At 40.6% G+C, this 21629-nt stretch overlaps 1 protein-coding gene across 3 annotated transcripts in view; it reads right to left on the bottom strand.

Moving 5' to 3' along the window:
- The window catches only part of GNG2 (G protein subunit gamma 2), a 120900-nt gene extending 99573 nt beyond the window's left edge, over window positions 1–21327 (bottom strand). The window contains exons 1-2 of one of the 3 annotated variants that reach the window (XM_043556153.1): window positions 21162–21327; window positions 3255–3296 (exon numbers count right to left, since the gene is read on the bottom strand). The gene's annotated coding sequence lies outside the window, so the exon portion shown is untranslated. Of the gene's footprint in view, window positions 1–3254; window positions 3297–20729; window positions 20935–21161 lie in introns of those variants that run through there. The other 2 variants (XM_043556151.1, XM_043556152.1) reach the window with 2 other exon arrangements.
- Between the last annotated feature and the right edge of the window lie 302 nt (window positions 21328–21629).

The raw sequence follows: 21629 nt of genomic DNA, 5'->3' as shown, positions 1-21629 counted from the left end.
TTAGACAGATGGTGGGGGGACCAACTGTCCCTATTTTCCCAAGACTGGTCCAGTTTTAGCATCAAAAGTTCTATGTCCCAGGAAACCCCCAGTCTTAGACAAATCAGGGTGGTTTGTTACCCAATTGCTAGCCCTAGGTTTGGTCTTCAGATCTGCATTGCTGAAGTGTCTAGAAGTAAATAGAGAGGGGTCTGCTACAAAAAGTAGCTGAAAAAATTTAAAATCTCCAACAAAAATTTCCAGCTACATTGTCCTCCAGAGAGAATTTTCAAAAAATAAGCCAGTGGTTCATTTCACTCAGTAGGCAAAAAATGGTTTCTTACTTTGTGGGGATGACCTACCTGACAGATGATGGAAATTAAACCATACTTAGAAATTAGCTATAAGAAATATCTCTACAGTGAGGTTTTAAAATATTGTTATTTTTCCTCCAATTTCCACATTTTAGAGTCTAATAAATATAGCGTAATATGACACACAGACATAACAGCATAAAATAAAAATCTCACATGTCTTTGGTACTATTCAAAGACCTTGGAACTTACACACCGTGGGCAAACTCCCCAAAGCTGGAGGAACTCCAAAAATAGCACACGCTCCAGGGGCCACACCCATAGTACCAAAAGGTCTGGCCAAGAAAGGAGCTGTGGGACGTCAACCTGTCCACTGGAGCCAATGACAAATACTCCAAGAAAACCCAAAGCCTTTAGGGCTTGTATCTATAACACAGGATTTCCAGAATCAAGACAAGAACTTGCTTCAGCAATTCAGGAACCCTAACTCCTGCTCAACCCTACACAGTGGAATGTTAGATAATCCTACCTCTGCTACCTGACGCCTTTCCACTTTTCTGAACAACTAATCTCTTTCACTTTGCAGTAGGCAGAATAATAGCCTCCAAAGAGGTCCACGTCCTAACCTCTGGAACCTGTGAATATGTAACCTTACAAGGGAAAAGGGGACTTTAAATTAAGGACCTTCAGAGGGAGAGAGTATCCTGGATTAGCCAGTGGGCCAAATCTTATCACAGGGGTCCTTAAATCAAAGAAGCTTTTCTATCTGAGTTCAGAGTTAAGAGATACAGGGGCGCCTGGGTGGTGCAGTCGGTTAAGCGTCCGACTTCAGCCAGGTCACGATCTCGCGGTCCGTGAGTTGGAGCCCTGCGTCAGGCTCTGGGCTGATGGCTCGGAGCCTGGAGCCAGTTTCCGATTCTGTGTCTCCCTCTCTCTCTGCCCCTCCCCCGTTCATGCTCTGTTTCTCTCTGTCCCCAAAATAAAAAAAAAAAAAAAAAAACGTTGAAAAAAAAAAAACATATTTGGTCCTAGAGCACATATGCTCAAAATCCCTCCAACAGTGCAAAACACTATTTTGCTTTACATATCTACTTGGTTTGGTTTCTTTCTTTAGTTTGTTAGCACAGGGACCACTTACATAAGGAACCACTGAGCATACATGAAATCAATCATTTTGCATGAGGCAAAAATGCTTGCGAGAATGATAAGTGACAAATAATCGCTCTACCATTGTGTGCAAAGACACAGTAGTTCCCAGTGTCTTCCTAGGGTGCTCTGGATATCACAGTGACTGGAAGATGCCACTGGCCTTTTGTGAGCCAAGGACAGGAACACCAAAAAGGACAATGAAGAATTGTCCCATTCTTCATGCCAGCAACTCCCATTGAGAAACTCTGCCTGGATTGATTTGAAGCATTTAAGTACATGCATTAACACAAAAGAAATCAACACAAACATCAGATAGAGAACGTCAAATACTTATAAGAGAGTCTTCATTATCAACAATACAGTAGTCCCTGCCTTATCCGTGATTTTGCTTTCCACAGTCCCAGCGGTGCTTGGTCAACCACAAATATCCCCCACAAATAAGGGGGGGGGGCTACTGTATTTGGTACAATGTAGGGATGGCTCAGTACTCTCTTGCAAGATCTTAAGTACTTAAATCCAAAAGAACCTCACTATGAGGTAGCAAAAGCTATATATGGTCCTAAAAGCATACCTACACAGGCCTTTCTTCTAATAAGCTCTTGGTTATTAGAGCTTATAGAGATTCTTATCCTAAGTTTCTAATACTAGAAAATACTAAATATTTGCTGAATAAATAAATGGATGAAAGACCAACTCCAGGAAACTGTCAGTATTTTTTATTAGCACTTTTCTGTAACCACTAAATAGTTATGTAAATAAATAATTAAAAATCCAACAACCGAATTCAAGCCACTGACATAAAATCCAATGGGCAACGAAGAGAATAGGAGGTAGGATAAACGAAACAATATCGGCCATGAATTGAGAGTTACGGAAACTGAGTGGTGGGGATATGGAAGTTCATTATATTATTCTATACTGGAATATGCCTGAAATTTTTCCTAATGAGGTTAAATTTTAAAATAGGGGAAAGGGGCACTTGGGTGGCTCAGTTGGTTAAGTGTCAGACTCTTGGTTTCAGCTAAGGTCATCATCTCTCGGTTTGTGGGTTTGAGCCCTGCATCAGGCTCCGTGCTGACAGTGCAAAGCCTGCTTGGGATTCTCTCACCCTCTGTCTCTCTGCCCCTACTCTGCTCTCTCTCTTTCTCTCTCTCTGTCTCTCAAAATAAATAAATAAACTTAAAATAGGGGGAAAAATCCAAGTTGCTGACTATTGGTTGGGGCCGACATACACATTATCACCTGTCTCAGCAGTATGGTGACCTTTCAAGTCTACAACCAGAATCAAATGGCTTTAGCTACTTTCAAAAGCCAAGTTAGCTTCTTTAAGAAGAAACCCCTACAGCATTAGATTGACCTTTCGTTATTATTGTTTGTTGCTGCTGGAAAAAAGCCCTTACAACGTCTACAACCAATCTGTTAAGAACAGGGCTTACCCTTCTCTGATCTAATCTACTGTGATGTCTGTCTTGCACAGGGTATGTCTTCAATAGCTGCAACCGATTAATCATGTATAGTGCCATAGGAATACATTTTAAGGCTATGACCTCAAGGCTCTCCAACTCAGGTTTTTAGAAGAGAATAAGAAAATCTGGGTGAAAAGTCTGATTTTAACTATCATCAAGGATAACCAGGCTTGCCTTAAATCCTGAAATCATGTTAATTTTACTAAAGCCTCTATGGATATTTCTTTTTGATAAACATCACATGTCAAATGCAATCATCTACAGGATCAGTTAAGATACTCTTTTTGGCTTAAAGTTCTGGTTAGATTCAAGAAAATCCTAGAAGAAAGTATTTTATAATTCTTACCTCTTGAGTTCCCAAAGCCTGAGGCTCACTGGCAGATCTGGGCTGTTGAGAAAGCAGAGAGGAAAATGTATTTTTTTTTTTATAAAAAGGAAAAATAACATGATACGTAAGAGCTGAACAGGCAAATGGGTGTTTCTGTAACTAAGGTTTGGTGGTAATGGCTGGATAGCTCTCAGGGCAGAGGGTCTCACAGGTTTACATTTCTGAACCAAGAAACAAATATTTTGTTAACTCTTTTTCTTTTAAGAAGCAGATATGAAATAAGAGTCTCTTTCTTTGTGAACTTCCCTGGCCTGCAAGAAAACATGAAAATACAAAGTCAGCTTGGGAACTTGAGGAAAGCAGACTTCTTGGTGACAGAGATGACTAAGAACAAGTCTTTCTCTTGACCTCACCCAATCTGCTCCCAACGGACCAAAGCGGCAGAGGCAGGAAAGGTTCTTGCTTTAGGTGTCCTGGACAGAGCTGAAGCTCCATTTGTGTGTATCTAGCCCTTTAAGAGGGTAGATTTAGACAATTTAGCAATTATAAAAGCATCTTTAGTATCTACAGTTTCTGTGGGCTGTTTAGAAGTAGAGACACGCATATCCCTGGCCACCATGGCTTCTGAGGATGTTGAACGAAAATCACATTGGGTCCTAGGACCCATGAACATCAGTGTCTGTAAAGATCTCACAGTGCTTAAGATTGGCACGTGTGCTACAGTCACAACCCAACCAGCTCCCAGATGGTTAGAAGGGATCATACATTTTATTTATTTATTTATTTATTTATTTATTTATTTATTTATTTATTTATATTAACATATGAAATTTATTGTCAAATTGGTTTCCATACAACACCCAGTGCTCATCCCAAAAGATGCCCTCCTCAATGCCCATCACCTACCCTCCCCTCCCTCCCACCCCCCATCAACCCTCAGTTTGTTCTCAGTTTTTAAGAGTCTCTTACGCTTTGGCTCTCTCCCACTCTAACCTCTGTTTTTTTTTTTTTTTTCCTTCCTTCCCCTCCCCCATGGGTTTCTGTTAAGTTTCTCAGGTGGATCATACATTTTAAAATGAGCCAAAGTTGTTAGGAAAGCATTATCTCATGATTAACGACAGCAAAGAAATAAAAAAAGCCAAGGGCCAAAAACAACCTATTTTCAGAGAATGAAACCTATGGATAACGATGATTAGTGGGGCTTGTAAAATAAGCCTATCCAAGGATGCTCGGAGCTGAGCACTCTCATGCATTACTGGTGCTAGCAGCCTCTTGGGAAAACAGTTTGGCACTATTTATCAAGGCCCTCAAATATGCTCTCAATCATTGTCTTAGTGATATCACTCCTTGACTTTATTTTTAAAAAAATACAAAATGCAGACAATTTTTACCAAGGTGTTAGAAACAAATGAAATACCAGTAATTCAGCCTGCTGAGTAAAATAAAAACTCTGCATGATGGAACTTTGAAACAACACATACAAAAAATTGGGGAGCCTTGGGTGGCTCAGTCCGTTAAGCATCCACCTCTTGATTTCAGTTCAGGTCATAATCTCATGGTTTGGGAGTTCAAGCCCCACAGTACAGAGCCTACCTGGGATTCTCTCTATCTCTCTCTGCCCTTTCCATGCTCATGCTCTCTCAAAGTAAGTAAATAAAACTTTTTAAAAAACAGATACAAAAATTTTAAATAAGGAAAAATATACATGATATAAAGTAATGTGAAAAAATACAAAACTACATATAGTATGACCTCAGTTAATTTTGTAACATATGTTTCAAATATATTTTTTCTAATCCTTTTTTATATTTTCACATGTATATTCTTCTAGTATATTATTTCACAGATATTATTTTCTGATAAATATTATAATCTCTCTGATATAGGTTATTCTAGAAAATGACTGGAAAAAGATACATCAAAATGTAAACAGCATATTACCTCTTCTATCCTATCATCTATAGGATAATGAAAGTAGCAGAAATTGCTAGATATGTCCAGTATCTGCTCTTCTCTTTTATGCTTATAATAGAATTTTCAGCTAGGAACATAGATGTCAAGGATAACTACTTTTCCCAGCCTCCATTGCTGCGAGGTGTGTGGCTCTGAGACAAAGTTCAATGTGAAGACTGCAACAGTGATAAATGTCAACTTGTGGGCCATGCCCTCCCCTTTCCAACTACGTCCCTTCCTGCTGGTGATAAGTGAGATCCTTAGGGCAAGCTACTACTTTAGATCATAAACCAAGAAAAACATGCTTGAGTGATGGACTAACATGATAGAAAAAGCATGGGTCCCTGGATGTTCTTGGGGGGCAGAGCTACCTTTCCAGCCCTGGACTACCCATACCTCTGAATTATGTGAAAGAGAAATAACTTCTGTCACCCACGGTGAAGTCAAGTCTCTGTTACGTGCAGTTCAACTAACAACTCAAGTATTTTGGCAATTTAAGTATTTTCCAAATTTTCAATAATCACCGTGAATTACTTTGATTATCCGGAAAAAAAAGTTTGTTAAGCATCGTTTCATAATGTTAAGAAAATTAAGATAGCACAGAACGGAGTTCAAGCAACGTGTGACTTCTCTCCATATAGGAGAGGAAAAAATGAAATCCACACTTTCAAGAAGTAGTTAATATATCCTTTCAAGGGCATAAACTACACACAAACTCCCTGAGTTGCTATGACCCTTTCATCATGAACCAGGGCACTTTATTTCGAGCCTTTTGAAAAACAGTTTTAACAAGGAAAAGTTGTTTAGCTCTAAATAAAATCTGCTTTAAAATCTGCTTGAGGAATACTCTAAAAAAATAAAACTCTAGTCAACATATTATAATTATCCACTTGAGAAGATATCTAGACTTCTGAAAGTAAACTTAGAAACATTCTTAAAAACAGCTTTATATGCACTCACTCATACCTTTAATTTAATAAGGGTGTTGTTTTCTCCCCATATAGAATCATAATGACTCACCCCTACCGTACGTAATTCCACTGGCCCAATAACTGTGTTGACTGTCCATCAAACAAGTGTTATGTTTTGATTTTACTTTCCCCTGGAGTGGAGCTCACATAACCTCTCTAATCTCTGTGACCCATGGGCCCGTATTATAAGATGACTGACCAAGATAAAGGAGTCAAATCTACTCCATATGATAGAGAAAAGATACCTCATCCACTTGGGGATCAGCTCTGAAACAATGGCCTCACTAAAACCAGTCTCTACCCATATTAGAATAATGCATTATAAGGATCCTTTAAATCTGCAATAACATTATGCCCGTGGTATGTGATGTCTTTTGGAAGATCATTAAAGCCTTGTGCACTGGCGTGCAAGACATTTCCCCAGGCAGACCTCAAAGACTTATATGTAATTATGTATCAGATAAAGGATCTATTTTTCCCCCCTTCTACCCCCAAGAGAATGTCAAATGGTCCTTTTCTCCCCTGTGAATCACAACCCCCCGACACTAATATGGCTAACTTATATTCAATAACAAAGGAGGTATGCCAGAGTTTCTTCACTCCCCTCTAAGGATAACTACGCCAGTATGTTTTCAAGATCCCCCTAAACTCTCTCTTGCAATAGGCAAATAGAAGCTGATAGTCCAAGCTCTGAATTCTCAGTTTCTCTCCCCCTCTTCCCTTGACAGGAACATAAGCAAGCCAACTCGACAGGCCTAATTACCATGGTAACAACATGCACTGTGATTATAGATGTGTTTGTTTTTTAAAATGACTCACAGATTGTTCTCCCAGAAGCCCCAGACACACAGGTTTCTGGGTGGTTTACAAAAGCTATTCAAAGTTTTCTTGCAAATTTCTCGCTCCTATTAGCATAACTGGTGTGATGGAGAGATTCATCAAATCAAATATGCCCTTCTCCTTAAGGAAAAAAAAAAAAAATGCCGCTTGGTTCCTTAAACGCTCCAACATTAATCAATTTAAAACTTGGGTTAATAATGAAATTAATTTGAGTTTGTACACTGGAGATAATTAATCTGTTCCTAATTTAAATAATTAAGGTATTTCATAATGTAGTTTTAGAGACCCAAATGAAACAATCAAGTGAAATAAAATCAGCACTAAAAAAATAGCAAATAAAATAGCCTAAATCTGTGGGTACATGATCGGTCCCATGTAAAGTGTTACAAAAGAATAAATGTTAAGTCTTAATACCAAGATGTTTTTAAACCGATGTCCAAAATAAAGACATTGACTTTTTAAATGCAAACAGGAAAGAGTCCAGACATTTGGAAAAACTGGACTGTTCTGTTCATTTATTCAATACGTATTATTTAAGACACGCGATGTAATAAGTATCATTGTTTATAACCAGAACATCGCAATAGGTTTTAGAGAAGACCAATTTTTTATTGGAGACAAAGACCATGGGTGTGGCTTAGTCTATGAGAAAGATTCTTTGCCTCACAAGGCACCATTTGGGGTAAGCTCTCAGTGAGAAGGACAATTTTCCAATGATAGTATTGGGCTTAGAATTCAGAGTCCTGACTTTGGCATCATGGTTGACTCTCTCCAAAAAAAAGCACAGTTGGTAATTTTGGTATGTTGGCTTTCCTCAGAATGAATTGGAAACAAACCTTATTTTAAAAGAAAATTTAAATGGAAACTTATAAATCTATTTAACTTAAAACTCTATCTCCTGATGCTTTCATATAATACAACATATAAAACACACACACACGCACGCGCACACACACACAAAATAGTCACTAAAAATCACCGTCTCCAAATAGCTACACATTTTATGCACTGTTACCAATAATATACTCTTCCTCTAGAGTTTGAAGGGATAAATAGGCTAGGTTATACTGTGGCAATGAACATTTCCCAAATCTTAGTGGTGTAAGACAGCAAAGCTTATTTCCCACTCCCACTACATGTCCATTGCGGGTCAGTGGAGACACCATTCCCGGGTTGTCTTTACTCTAAGACCCAGGCTTAAGAATGCAGCCCCCATTTCTGTGTTCCTACCACCGCCTATTGCCAAGGAATGCACTCACACCCTGATTCTTAGAAGCTTCTTCCTGGAAGTGATAAATAGCACTTACGCTCACATTTCACTGGCTAATACAAGATATGTGGCTACATCTAACTAAATGGACAGAGAAGTGTAAGCCTTTCATGAGCTGGGAAGGAAAACTGGAAATATGTATGACTAAGTGCATGGATTACTGGACAAATAGTGCAAGCCTGAGATTGGCGCTTAAGTCAAAACATCGACATCTGGCTATCCCAGGGAAATAGGCTTCCTCAAGTGATTCCTTACTCCAAGTTCTTTGTGTCTGTGACTGCTGTTGGTCCATAACAGTGATTTCTGCTAGAATTTGGTAAGAATCCCATGGACAGAATAAAAGATACTCTAATTCCAGCTTTGTAGTAACAGTAGTAATTACAGTAATTAATAGTTATACTTCTAAATAGTTACTATGTCATGCATTCTGCTAAATGAACATTCTAATACATTATATAATTTTCTCCTGACAATTTTGTGAAGTAGGTATTGTCATTATTATTTCCCATTTTATAGATGAGGAAACTGGGGCATAGAAAGTAACTTGCTCTGGAGATTCCGATTCCAAACTGGTGTCCTTTAATTAACTATGCTCACCTGTCTATTAAGCTTTAGAAAATTATTTTTTTAACATTTATTTATTATTTTCTTTAGAGGGAGCGTGAGTGGGGGAAGAGCAGAGAGAGAGGGAGACTTGAGGATTCAAAGCAGGCTCTGCGTGCTGAGAGCAGCAAGCCCGACGCAGGGCTTGAACTCACAAACCACGAGATCATGACCTAAGATGAAGTCAGACACTCAACTGTCTGAGCCACCCAGACACCACAGAAAATTATTTTTTACACTACAGTATTTTAGGATTATTTTAAGACTTATAATAAAAAACACATCATTTGTCTTTTACCTAGAAGCTTTCACCTTTTCTTACTTTTGTGTTATTTTCATTAAAAGAAAATCTAGGGGCTGTTCAATATCAAGGATTTTTTTTTTTCTTAGTGAAATTATTTGAATGCCTATACACCATGATGTTCCCTAAACACAGTCATCATTTATGAGATTTTTTTTTTTAATAGCAAAGGATCAGCTCAGTTCTCTAAAAAGACTCAAAAAGGATGGGGTTTTTTTCCTGTTTAAGTTTTTTCACAATTTTTCTAATATGGTTCTGTACAGATCAGATAAATACCCTTCTTAAATAGAGCTCTGTTGGCAAAGCCTAGAAATTAACTTTACTTTCCTGTTTAAAAATGCAACTATGAGTAGGAAGCACTCAATCATTTATTATAGAAAAGGTACTCCTACTATTAATACTTAGTCTGCTATGATGAGAACGCAAAGAAACCACACCTCAAGGCAAGCAGTCAAAACACTGTAATGACAGCAATTCTGCTGAACTCTCCCTTTTGTCACTATGGCTGCCTCACACACGTGGCCTCTGAAATACCATGCCAAAGTGGAAAGTAGGAACCACGAAGAAAAGGCAACGATAATAGAACTGCATGTTGCCTCCAGAGTTGGAAAGTGAAAACCAATTTTTGAAACAACTCATAATCTGAAATTCCAGAGATTAGTCATTCTTCTCTTACAGGTGCTGTCATCAACAAAATACACACCTCTCTAGAGAAAACAAGGTTTTCATTGAAGTCCGACAGGCGCCACACATAGAGAACCCTTGGCCTCTCTGGGGCCTGTCTTGGCCCAGGGTGGATTTCATTTACATCAGATTGACTTAACTGACCAGGCAGGAAATCTCATTTTATATATATATGTGTGTGTGTATATATGTGTGTAACATATATTTATATGTATGTAACATATATATAACATATAACTTATATATATGTTACATATATATATATTTACACAATTTTTTACAATGCAGATAATGCAAGAGTGGTTGTCTAAATTAAACGACTTTTTTTTTTGAAGTTTTCATTTAATTTATTTTTTTTAATTTACATCCAAGTTAGTTAGCATATAGTGCAACAATGATTTCAGGGGTAGATTCCTGAATGCCCCTGACCCATTTAGCCCATCTCCCCTCCCACAACCCCTCCAGGAACCCTCTGTTTGTTCTCCACATTTAGGAGACTCTTATGTTTTGTCCCCCTCCCTGTTTTTATAAGTTAAATGACATTCTTATGGCTTTATAGGACCTGATGTATTTTCCTCTGGAATAATTTGGTTAGAAGGTTATTTACTAAGTCTTGTATTAGCCATTTGGTATTTTCTTTCAGGATCCTTTCTCCCATCTACCTATATCACCACCATTTAACAAAAACAGGCTTTTTGTCTATGTGTGTATGTGTGTTTTTCAAAAGGAAATGCATGGAAACACTGGTCAACTCCAAGTTGTGGGCTCTTGAAATATCAATTACCTTTTTTGAGGCTTGATAGCTTCACTTATAAAACGGGAATAATAATAGTGTTAGACTCCATTGACTGCCTACTTGTTAATCATCAACTCCTTGTTCTTTGCTAACACAACCAGACCTTTTCTCCGGGGTCTGGTGACCACGTGCTTCAGAGAGGCTGTTCCGTGGCCCCAGGAGGAAACTCTCACATCAGCCAATCACAGGGGTTCCGTCTGCCTCACCTCCGTAGATAAAGCGTGTGAGCTCTGAGGGGGATTCAGCTGGAGACAGCTGTTCTGTAACACTAATAAGAGGTACATGAAAAGGAATCGGTCACCTCACTGTGCCTCTAGATATTGAAATCTGCCTGTTATTCTGAAATTGTAGTAGCCATGTCAGCACCGGCAGGGGAGCAGTCTAAGAGAGAAACCAACTGTGGAGGATGTCAGAACAGGAGGAAGGAAAGAATGCAGGTTGCTAAGAACAGTGTTCTGGAGTTACTCTTCTTTTAGGAGGTCTTGAGGCAAATTTCCTGTTGGTTAAGCCATTTTGGTAGGGTGTTCCTTTACCAGCAACCAAAAGTACCCTGATAGAAAAATTCTGTTCACTTCTCATAGGGTTATTTTTTGAAACTAATGGCAAACAGTAATGTATGCAAAGTACAGGGCACAAACAGCATGCCCAGCAAATGCTAGTTCTCAACCTGATTGCTGAAATGTGTTGATTTTCACTCATTCAACCACCAGTGAGCGCTTGACTCTACGTGGTCCGAATGGCTCCTCTGTGAGGTTTTCCTTGGTTCCTCCCAATAGAATTAAGGGCAAAAATCACTGCTTTCTCTACTTTGTTCATCTAAAAGATAATACCAAGTACCTAAGGTTTATTTTAAACAGTAACATTGGCATTTAGTCCAGACAACAAGCCCTGTAGTGCTGATTGCAGTGTAGAAAAATATAATGAAACAAAGTAGTCTTGCTGACTGTGTAAATCAATTTGATCCGAATAAAATTTAACCCAGACCAGGTACTCAATGGAGCAGCCAAGTGTGCTACATTTGGAGACTGCCTAGTTTAATGGAAAAGTGACTTTCTATAGAGGAAAGACATATTTCATAGACTATTTTTTTAAGTTTATTTATTTATTTTGAGAGAGAGTGCATGCACGTGAGTGGGGAAGGGACAGAGAGAGGGAGAGAGAAAATCCCAAGCAGGCTCCACAGTGTCAGCACAGAGTCTGACACAGGGTTCAGTCTCACAAAACATGAGATCATGACCTGAGCTGACATCAACAGTCAGATGGTTGACCAACTGAGCCACCTAGGCACCCCGAGATTATTATACATGTATGTGAAAAGGACATGCTGGCTCTGAATTTCATCTCATCCTTAGGACCTGACTGGGAACTCTCACCCGCCCCCACCCCCCACATCCTCACATGGTGTTCTCCTCACCAAGGCTCAATTTAAATGTCACCTCCTCAGAGAGGTCTTCAGGGACTACCCAACAAAAGTACATTTCCATTACCACCACCATCGTATGTATAATCTCCATCATTCAACTTGTTTCTTCTATTTTCATCCATCTCAGCACTTCTCACTACCTGATATTTTCTTGTATTATAATTTATTTCTTGTCAATGGGGTCCAAACTTGGCTGGCGGTGATCTAATTAGCCTGGGCTGAGGCCAGGACCTGGGTATTTTTTTCAAAGTACCACTCAGTGATATTGAACATGCAGCCAGATCTAAAAGCCACTTGTTTATGTGTTTACTGGATCTCTCCCAACACTAGACTGTGAGTTCCAAGAAAACAAAGAACTGGCCTGTTTCGTTCATCCAAGTCTCCCTGGCCCCTCCAAGGACACGTGGCACATCGCAGACATTCAGTTAAGGCTTGTGGACCGAATGACCAACTGGGTTATAATTACACCAGCATTTGTCTGTTTCCCCTGTAGTTTATGAGCTCCTAGAGAGCTCCTAAAGTATCTAGCCCAGTCTGCATCAAAAAAATAAGAGATGAAGGAGAGTTCAGTAAATAAATGAATTATAAACAACCTGCATTTGTGAGCTTAAATATTCTCTCACATGTACACACACACACACACACACACACACACACTAATATGTGAAGTAAGGGATGTGTTAATTATCTCGATGGAGGGGATCCTTTCACAGTGTATACATGTATCAAATGAGCCCACTGTACACTTTAAATGGCTTATTTTATTTGTTAATTATACTTCAGTAAAGCTGAAATTAAAAACAAATAAACAGAAAACCCCACATAACTGTATTTGTGTGCTATATATAAGGAAGACAAAGATGAAACTGGGCGTGGCCACTGTCCTCAAAGAGCTGGCTGAAGGGGAAGAAAGGCAGATTGCCATTATACACACTAGAATGTGCTAACTGCTATGATGAAAGAACAAAAGATTTCAAGGGAGGTAAAAATTGTTTCTTACTGGGGAGGGGGGGAAAGAAACCAAGGAAGGCTTCATGGAAGAGGGAGCATTGGAACTGAGTCTTACAGAACAGACGGAATTTGGCTATTCAGAGAAGTAACACTGTGGGGTGAAGTGTGGAAGGGGAAGTAGGAAGGTTATTCTAGGGAGAGGAAAGAACACACACAAACCAGTCCAGCTGGAAGTTAGGAGGGCCTGGACTAAGACACCAGCTATCAATGTGGAAAAGAGTAGATAGTGTCAAGATATGTTCCCAATCACAGTGCAAAAAGCTATGGGACCAGCTACAACTTGGGCTGTTTGTTGAGGAAAACTGAAATTGAGTTTTTATAACTGAGGGACTGAGAGAATGGGGTGTCATTAATAGTCAGGGATCCGGTAGGAGCCAGTTTTGGGTGGGGAAAGGCAATAGTAGCACTGATTTGGACATGTGAGTTTCATTTTCAGTGGGTCGAATGTTTGCAGGGTGCTTGATGCACAAGTTTGGCAGCGGATGAGTGATGAGGACGAAGGATCACATTTGAACTTACCTGCACGGTGACAATGACTAAAGTCATAGACAAGGATTTGATAAAGGGAGAGGGAGAAATTAAGAGGCAGAAAAACCAAATCTTGAGAACAAACATATTTACGGATCATAACTTGGGGGTTAGTGGGGAAGTTGGGAGCCTTGAGAGAGCTATGAAGGGTGGAAGAATGTGCCACCCCAAAATATACCTCTTTGACATACAGATTATTTTGAACAGGATACTTTGGGAAACAGCAGACACAGGAGAAATTCTGAAAGCAGACTAGACATTACCGCTTATGTAAGGGAAATTTACATTTATAAAGGAAATCTCCATTTATAAGGGTGCCTCCTCCCTCTCCTACCTGAGAGGGAAAGATGACTAAATCCCTAGAGACTCCAGTCAGTGGACAGGTATCCACTTAAATCTGCTTTATCTTAATCTTACTCTTATTTACCACACTTTTCCTGGTCACCTCCCCCATAACTGGCTTCCTCCAACCCTTCTTCTCTGCCTTTAGCTGAAGATGGTATTTCAGCTGGAATTCTAAGCCACCTCTGAGAGTTAGTCATTTTTCCTGGGTATCCTGCATGTATACATGAGGTATACATGTTAATAAGTATGTTTGCTTTTCTCTCACTAATTAATCGGCCTTTTGTTCCAGGGTTCCCAGATGAGAACTTAGAAGGATAGTGGGAAAACGATTTTTCTTCCCCAACAGGTAGAAGAGAACAGGTTCGTTGAGGTTATAAAAGTCAAGGGGAAGCTCTGTTGGCAGCAGATCTAATTTTAAATTAATTTATGTGCATGAACTAATCACATTTGCAGGCAAAGAGAAGAGGGCCAATAAAGATAAGAAACCAAATACGTGTGAAAGAGATAGACTTATTGTCAGAACATAGTCCCCTACAAAGTAAAAAGAAATGGAATGGAGAGTCCAAGTAAAGAGTTTACTCTCAGCTTGAATGAGAGGCTGTGTTAATTGGACCTAAGAAGACAGGGGAAGAGAATGAGTGGAGACACAGAGGTATTTTGAGATGGTAAGTAATGAGGTTGAGGAAGCCTGTAATATATACCTTTTCAGATAAACAGAAGGTGAGGTCACCTGAAATAAATAAAAGTAGTGGGACTCAGGTTTAAGGGTTTTATTGAAAATGCACAGGGAATAGTAAAAGAGGAAATCAAAAAAAAGAAGAAAAGGGTTTTCAGAGAACAGCAATGGCCCTACGGATGTTGCAGTGAATGTGGAGTAGAACCCAGCTTCTAGACCTTCTTCACTAGCTCTGAGTGCCAGGTGCTGGAGGAGAGGATTGTGGAAAGGTCTGACCCTGACAACCAGGCTGGCAGGAGGGCAAGGAAAGTCCAAAGCAACAGGGAGGAAGGGGTCAAGGGCCTAGTTTTCCCAGGCCTCTCCTTTAAAGAGCTTGACTGTTTACACACATTTGCCAAGAGATAAAAGAGTTGATCTTGTCTTATCTCAAACCTTGGTATAAAGTGGTACCATTTCTAAGAAACATATTATCACTCGAGTTTAAGATTGAACTCCCTCTTTTTAAATGTTCAATGAAGTCCCTTAGAGATTGTTTGAACATCGATTCCCATTAAATATAACTCGTTTTCTGTAACATAAGAGTCTGGGGGAACATATATATCTCTAATGCTCTTACCTGAAAATCTGAATTGCAATTCCAACACGGCATCTTCACATTTGAACAAATCTGAACACAGAAACTGCATACTTGCACGTTACACAGGGTGTTAAATTTAAACACTTATGGTCTTCTTTTTAAACAAAATAATTTGGTCATACAAACAATTTTAAAAGTGACACACTACAGAGACTTTCTCTGTCCGTTTGCCCTAAGACGGAGGGAGGTGAAATGGAGATTGAATTGGGAGGCAAGGTATTAATCATCTGGGCAAATCTAGAAAGGTAACTTAAATTCTAGGCCTTTTCTATTATCCATCATGGATGGTTTGATGCAGGTTAGGCTCATCCCCAGGTCATTTTCAGTTGTACAAGTTCTACGATGTCAAAGGCCAGGAACTAAGTCTTAATACAGCTCTGTAATTCCCCTCTCCACCTGGATCTAGTAAAGCCAGTGATGGATCCTTCAAGTAAATGCAGAATAAATAGATTTGCAAATTAAACAAACTGGGGTTCATTATTCAACCAACCAACACAAAGAGTGCATTATAAGAAATACACATATGATCATTCAGGAGTTCTTCAAGCCATTCAAGGTCAACCTCTGTTCTCACACCATAAATCTCAGATACTGTTGCTCTTAACAGAATCCCCCTTCATCTTCCCACCCAGCTCCTCTCTTCCCACCCAGCTCCTCTCAAGCCTTGTCCACTCCCTGCCTCACCAGTCTCAGAATCAGGGGTGAAATCTGCAGTGGGAAATGAAACACAGAAGGATTCCCTATTTTCAAAAGTGAAATTTAGATCAGCATCACATTTCATTAGTAGAAACCTTTTTCAGAAATCTATTGTCATTTAACTACCAAAGCCCCTTCTTCACAGGTTAATCCTCTCCATTATGCAGAGCTGGAGAGGGGCACCTGGGTGGCTCAGCTGGTTAAGGGTTGGACTCTTAGTTTCGGTTCAGGTCACGATCTCACAGCTCTTGGGTTCCAGCTCCAGGTCGGGCCCTGCACTGGCAGCTCAGAGCCTACTTAGGATTCTCTCTCCCTCTCTCTCTGCACCTCTCCTGCTGTCTCATGCATGTGTGCAACAGGCACACACTCTCTCTCTCTCTCTCAAAATAAATAAAGAAACTCAAAAAAAATAAAATAAAGAGCTGAAGAACAATTTAGTACTTTAGATTCTCTTCCTTATTTCTGACCCTGCTAACTATTGGGCATTTTTTTTCTCATCCAGCTAATGAGAAGAGACTAGAAGAACATGGGAACAACAGTCCCCCAGGGCTTCCTCTGTAGTAGCCTGGTCCACATTTGACCAGCCAGCTCACTGGTGTGACTGTCTACAATATGGGTTTGGATTTCACTATCAGGTCCTTGATATCACCAATTACCAGGAGCTATACAGATTTTCTTACTTTCTCCTTTTGATTTTTTTTTTTTAAATGTAATGTTTTTTATTTTGTGTTTTAGAGAGAGAAGGAGATAGAGTACTAACAAGGGAGGGGAAGAGACACACACACACACACACACACACACACACACACACGCAGAATCTGAAGCAGGCTCCAGGCTCTGAGCTGTCAGCGCAGAGCCCAATGTAGGGCTCAAACCCACAAGACTTATTCATGACCTGAGCTGAAGTCAGAGGCTTAACTGACTGGGCCACCCAGGCACCGCCCCTCCTTTTGACTTTAAAAGTTACTTCTGAGAGAGATATTTTACTTGGGCAGAGATAATACTGGTATATGCAAGAGATTAAGTACAAATATTACGATCATGATCTTTATGATGCACTATGTTAAGAGATCCCACCATTTAAAAATGTCTCCTTGAAAACAATCCAATTAAAAAATGAGCAAAAGACTTGAGTAAATGTTTCTCTAAAGAAGATACACAAATGGCCAAGAGGTCCATTAAAAGATGCTCAACTTCATTAATCCTTAAGGAAATGCAAATTGAAAACATAAAGAAATACCAATTCATATCCATTCGTATGGCTACTATCAAAAACAGACAAACAAAAACCCCCAAGAAATAACAAGTGTCGGTGAGGATGAGGAGAATTTGGAACTCTTACGTAGTGCTGTAGGACTGTAAAATGGTACCATCGCTGTGGAAAACAGTATGGCCATTCCTCAAAACAATTAAACACAGAATTACAATTTGATCCAGCAAATCCATTTCTGGGTACCCCAAAAAAGTGAAGGCAGGGACTCAAACAGATAATTGTACACTCATGTGCACAGCAGCATTATTCACACTAGGTTAAACATGTAAGCAACCCCAGTGTCCAACAGACGAATGAATAAACAAAGTGCGGGGTAGACACACAAAGGAATCTTATCCAGCTTAAAAAAAGAAAGAAATTCTGACACCTGCTACAACACGGGTGAACTCTGAAGACATTATGGCGAGTGAATGAAGCCAGTCACAAAAAGACATACCACTTACATGAGGTACCCAGAGTAGTCAAAGTCAGAGACAGAAAGTAGAATGGCGGTTGCCAGGGGCTGTGGGGAGGAAGAAACGGGAACTTATTGTTTGATGGGAGCAGAGTTTCAGTTCGAGAAAAATGGAAAAGCCCTGCCGATGGACAGTGGTAACGGTTACACAACAATGTCAATATACTTAATGCCACAGAATGGTACACTTAAAAGTGGTTAAAAGGGGAAATTTTATGTTATATATATTTTACTCCAATTAAAATATATATATATATATCTCCTGGAACCTTGGAGGTAGCTAGCGGCAAAGGTCGAGAATATGCTAGTTTTCCCTTATGTCACCCATGAAGAAAAAATGACATCTGAGTACCTACCACAGAGCAGGCACTCACCTATTCACACACAAAAGCAAAAACAAAACGCAACAAAATGAAAAACAAAAACAAAAACAAAAAGAAACCCTTGATTACGTACTATTAACTTCTCTTTACAACGAAGAAACTAAGGTTTATACATTAACGTACCAGGTCAAGTAGTAAGAACCAGGGATAGGATTCAAAGGCAGATCTGCCGGACTCTCGAAGCCTGTGTTCTTTTCACTCCACGATGTTCTTTTATTCTACCCACAGTTGTCTTTTTGAACTGGCTTTCTGCTTTGACGATAGAGCTTTTATACTTAAAAGTTGGGCCTGCCTTCTGAAGTAGGCTAAAAAAGTCAGTCAACCAAATACATTCACTATGTGCCCACCATATGAGGCCCAGGGCTGGCCACGAAATAATGGAGTCATGTTTCCACTCAGCCATTGGCCATATGGCAGGAAAAAAAACCCATACAATTAAAATTTCAGTGTCCATCGACTCCCTCAAAAGCCACTGAATACTCTGGGCAAAAGCACTCTGTCTTTCAATATTCCATATGGCCGGAACAAGTGGAAATAGTCCAGTTTTACAGCATAGAAGCATTTTTATCTTTTTCCTAAACCTACCATCACAGTGGCTGATCTGCTGTTACTCACTGATGTTGTGCTTCAAGCTGGAATTTAACAATTAAGGAAATGTTTTGTGCTGTGCGGAAAATAGGCAGCTCTTAATTGTTTTCTAAAAGAGAACAGGGGGCCCTCTTGACTCTCCTGTGCCTAAGGGCCAAGGTTTCATTTTCTTACTCTTTTGTGAAACGCAGCGAAGAATAACGCAGATGATCTACACATCCCCAAATAAAGCAGGGTGTTGGCAGGATCCAGTGAATACAGCCTGAAGATGAGTAAGTACCAAAGGGTGAGCCCCATCCTTGTTCATACAGCCCAGATTCCCAACTTTCTATTTCATTTAGTGACAGGCAGCTTGATCACAAAACTGGATCCAAGTTAGGGGCATTCTGGATCCAAGATCCACCCTACATCTCCCCCTGGAAGATGATCTTTACATGTTTTATTCTTTAGGAGGCAAATGGGGAGTGTAATTGTGAAGTACATGGAATGACCTGTCTTGCCTACAGGTTTGATTAAATTCACCGACTCCACAGGGAAACTCTACGGTTTCAACACTAGCAATATTTTGCCCCTTAGACATAGCACAAGTTTAATTTAATAAGTAACCTCAGAGAAGTAGACATTTTTTTTCCTTTAGTACCTAAAGATTCTCATCTCTGAACATGTGCTGCTACCCACAAATTTTGGGAAGCCAAATCAATTTCAGAAAGATGGCATTAAAAAGCAGACCTTACAGCATCTCATAACCGAGAATGGTGAGAAATGAGGAGCCATATACACTCTCAACGGCATATTTAGTGTTTAAAAGCCTATATGTTAGGAATTTGAATATCTAAATACGACCTTTTTACTATTTTTTTTTACCTTACTATAAGCAGTTCTTTCTTTCCTTTGAAAACTTATCTCTCTTCATTCTAAACATTCAAGAAGAAACCTTTCATCAATGACCATTTATTGCTTATCCACACTTTCCATTGGAAACAAAGCTTAATTTTTAAAACCATGCTTCAGTAGGGTCTTATGCTCTTTCTCCTACATATCCTGCCAAAGGCATCTCACAATTTCATTTCCAATCCATTAGACCTATTTACTGTACTTTTACAGGTCGTTCATAAATATGAACAAGTCATAGTCATGGGCACTCTCATTAAGAGGATCCATTGCTCAAGATAACCAAAGAACAAAAATCGCATTCTGATTTTACCACTTGGGTGTATACAGGTAAGGAAATAACCGAGCTCCACTTTCACGTTTTGTCCCTCACTAAGGTTAACATGCATCTTGACCTACAGATGAATGAAATCCACATAAACATCAAATCCATATATATATCTGATTCTGGACAAGTTAAACCCGCCACACTCCTATGAGAAAGGATGCAACTTTAGGATGAGACCTACTGGCAAATGGTAGCTGTGTCTGAGGTTATCCAGAAAGCAGCTGCACAGAGAGCAGAGGGAGGAAGACACCGTTTTTTTAAAACAAATACTGCCCCTCACATACGCAATTCCAGCCCTTGTTGGCAAATTCTGAGTACAAAAGGATTTAACCAAAAATAAATAAATAAATAATAGTAATTTAAAAAACAGCTAAATCACAGTCGTTATAGTGCAAAACAGCAGACACCTCAGTGCAGTATGTAAGAAAGATAATGCAACGAACATTTTCCACCACTTAACACCCTTAAGACGAGGGGACTGCAACGCTCAGATGATGAGCCCACAGCTTCACAGCCCCAGTTGATTTCAACTGAGCCCCGCTTTTCTTCCAAGAGAACTCTGCAAACGGCTTCTTAACACTTAGGGTGTTTTTCTGACGAATCGCCAAAGCGAAGCGCCAACGATGATTTCAACAACAAAAACCAAACAAACGCAAAAGCAAACGTGCCACGAATTTGGCCATTCTCAACAGCCCTTCTCAAAGAACCCATCCTCTCATCCTTTTCCCCCCACCGATCCCGAAGCAACGTCCCCATCCTCCCTGAGAAATCCGCCCTTACAACCGCAGGCGGTGGTCATTCTCTCGCTTAAAAAGGAGCGAGCCCAAAAGCGGCCCCTTTACCTGGGCGCCCGCGGCTCGTCGGAGAGCGGCTGGTCTCCTGCGGGGGAGCCGATGTGTGCAGGGGAGCCCGGCGCAGCCCGCGGAGCCCGCCCAGCCCGGCCCGGCCCAGCCCAGCAGTAGTAGGAGCTGCCACGGAGCGGCCGCCGCTGCGCGCTGTGCGCTGTGCGTGTGTAGCAGCGGCGCCTGCAGCCCAGGGACTAGTCCCCACCCAGCTTTGTCTTCAATCATCGCGCTTTCTACAGGAAGCAGCGCATCTCCCACTTCCTCCTCTTCTTGGTGGCTCTCGGCTGCTTTCTTCTTTCCCTCTCTTTCGAGCTAGCGCTTTCACCTCCTCCTGCGCTGCCCACACTAGTGTGACCAGAACCCCTCTCCCCCTTTGTTCCAAGTCCCCCTGGTGCCTCTGTTCCTTCCTTCCCCTTCTCATTCCCTCACCTCTAACAGCAGCTTCCAGCAACCGCCTCTTCGGGCCCCCCTTCCCCGCGCGCGTAGTCGGCTTCCCGGCAACCGGCCTGCGCCGGCCAGTTGTCGTTGATGGTGCTGCTGCTGTTGGTTTTGGGGGGTCCGCAGCCCCTGGCGGGGGGCTGGCCCTGAAATCCAGCACCAGCCTCAATGGCTGCTCCTGATTTACTGTGGTCCCTTTCAAGGCAGCTAGCTGGGAGCCTGCAGCTTGCAGCTTCTCGCTGCAGCATTTTGCTCTGTGGCCAACATGCCAGCAGCTTAATTTCTCCAAGGTCCCACTACCACGGAGATCTTATTAACCCACATGCTCAGAAAGGAATGGCCCTGATAAGTATCCTTGTGGGGTACAAGTGCTAAACCAAGTCCTGCACTGCTACCTGTAGCCTGACAGTGAAGACATACTCCCAAAAGATTCTCAGAGGTGCCAAGGAATGGGGGGAG

Source organism: Prionailurus bengalensis, chromosome B3 (assembly GCF_016509475.1).
Source record: "Prionailurus bengalensis isolate Pbe53 chromosome B3, Fcat_Pben_1.1_paternal_pri, whole genome shotgun sequence".
NCBI lineage: Eukaryota > Metazoa > Chordata > Mammalia > Carnivora > Felidae > Prionailurus > Prionailurus bengalensis.
This window is presented reverse-complemented; position numbering and strand designations above follow the sequence as displayed.